Source organism: Chiloscyllium plagiosum, unplaced genomic scaffold (genome assembly GCF_004010195.1).
Source record: "Chiloscyllium plagiosum isolate BGI_BamShark_2017 unplaced genomic scaffold, ASM401019v2 scaf_693, whole genome shotgun sequence".
Lineage (NCBI taxonomy): Eukaryota > Metazoa > Chordata > Chondrichthyes > Orectolobiformes > Hemiscylliidae > Chiloscyllium > Chiloscyllium plagiosum.
Window position 1 is genome coordinate 47,838 of NW_025214796.1, and position 2,096 is coordinate 49,933.

The 2,096-nt window shown below is 58.2% G+C and overlaps 1 long non-coding RNA gene across 1 annotated transcript in view; it reads right to left on the reverse strand.

The window, feature by feature from the left end:
* Positions 1–2,096, reverse strand: part of LOC122548035 — a 6,507-nt gene that overhangs the window by 3,858 nt on the left and 553 nt on the right. The window contains exon 2 of the long non-coding RNA XR_006311155.1: positions 137–192. This is a non-coding gene — a long non-coding RNA (uncharacterized LOC122548035). The remainder of the gene's footprint in view (positions 1–136; positions 193–2,096) is intronic.

A 2,096-nucleotide genomic window follows, 5' to 3' on the forward strand; every position in this document is an offset into this window, starting at 1 on the left:
GACAGAGAGAGAGACAGAGAGAGAGGAGAGTGTGGGGGACGAGGAAGAATGAGAGAAAGACAGAACAAGGGTCTGGCAAGCGAGGGCCGGACAATGAGTGACAATGAGGGTGAACGGGGCACACAGTGTGACCTACTAGTTCTTGTACTTAACGTAGAACTCTTCGATATCCGTGTATTGGCCAGGATAGACCTGTGGGGAACAAAAGGGTTAACAGGGTCAGAGGTTACCGTCACACCAGGTGGCCTGGCAATCGGAAAGGGTGATTTCATACACGCTCCATGCCCTGCGTATCCTCAGAGATCCTTGAACCGCCGCCCCCCCCGTTTCCTGACCATCCGTCTCCGAGCGAGCCAAGCCTGCGTTGAGACCGTGATCGAGGGACGGTGAGATTCGGGTTACCTCCCGCCCCAACCCTGTCCAGCCGTACCCCCTGGGCACACCCACACAACTGCCAGCCTGTGGAGGCGGGGGGGGGGGGCCGCGAGCTGCACGTTTCGACCCCTGCAGCCAGAGAGGAACCGAATCAGTAACCCATCTTCCAGCCAGCGTCCACCTTCCCCCACCCCCTCACAGCCAGCACTGAGGGAACTGCATGGCCGACACACCAAACCACCCACACAAGGCCATCAGACAGAGGAGCAGAAATCGACCGTTCAGCCCATCCAGTCTGCTCTGGGCTGGTTTTCCAATCCTCAATCTGATCGTCCTCAACTCCCTGCCTGCTGCCCTTCCCCCCACCCGATTCCCCTCCCTCTCTCTCAGCCTTGAATATCCTCAGTGCCCCACCCTCCTGCCCTTTCTCCCTCCCTCTCTCTAAAACCCCTCCCTGTCTCTGTCTCGAATACCCCCAAGGCCCCAGACACACACCCACACGGAGGTGGGGGAGGGAGGGGTACCACCTCTCCCCATCTCTCCCCCCTTTTGTCGAGTTCCCCTCCCTGCTCCCGGTCCCCTCTCGTTCCCCTAGCCTCCCGAGGGGTCCAGGCCCCAAGCGACTCGCCCTCTCCCTCCTCGGACAGTCCCTCCGTCCCCAGGATCGACCGAGTGAACCCTCTGTGGACTGCCTCTGGTGTCCGGTCTATCCCTGCTTGGATACGGGGCCCCCTGAACGCTCACGGTATTCCAGCCGGGGTCTGACCAACGCCTCGTACGGTTAAAAAAAAACCTCCAGGATTTTATGCCCCATTCCCTGTGAAATAACATCCCATTCTCCTTCCCCATTCCCGGCTGAACTTGGGACACCAGCTTGTTGTGGTCGATGGACAAGGATTCCCCAGACGGCTTTCCGCAGTCTTGCCCTGTTTAAATAATATTCAGCTCCTCTGTCCTTCCGGCCGAAGCGCAGAGCCCCACGCTATATTCTGTTCCTCGGCTTTCCGCAGTCTTTCCCCGTTTAAGACTGCGATGAGCAATTTCCAGCACCGAGCTCTGTGGCCTGCCAGCCGAAAGACGAACCCGCCCCCCTCTTTATCCCAAACCCACTGCCTTTCCTTTGGTGCCCTGCCTGACCCCGCGGGGCTCTTCCTGTGGCGGTGCCAGTCTTAGACTCGGCAGGTCTGGCAGCATCTGCGAAGGGAAATCCGAGGGAACATGTCGGGGTCCGGTGCCCCTTTCCACCCCCTGCCCACCCCGAACAGATCTGCGAGGGGGGACTTTTCTGTTCCATGTTATTCCAACCATTTGATTTGTCTGCAGCACCACGTTATAATGTTTAAAGGGATTATGGGCCACCACTTGTTATTCAGCTGTTTCCTGCCCCTCAGATGCTGCCTGAGCTGCTGTGCTTTTCCAGCATCACTCCAATCGCGACTTCATTCACACCCGCCTCACACCCTTGGTCTCGTGCACAGACGTATTATTCAACATGAACCTGGATTTCACCAGTTTCCTCATTTCACCCCTCCCACCCCCACCTTACCCCAGATCCAACCTTCAAGCTCAGCACCGCCCTCCTGACCCGTCCCCCTTCCTTCCCATTTATCCGCACCCACCCTGCTCTCCAACCTATCACAATTACCGCCCCACCTCTGTCGACCCGTCGCACTCACAGTTACCTTTGCCCCCCCCCCACCCAGTCAGATGGATCTTTCAGC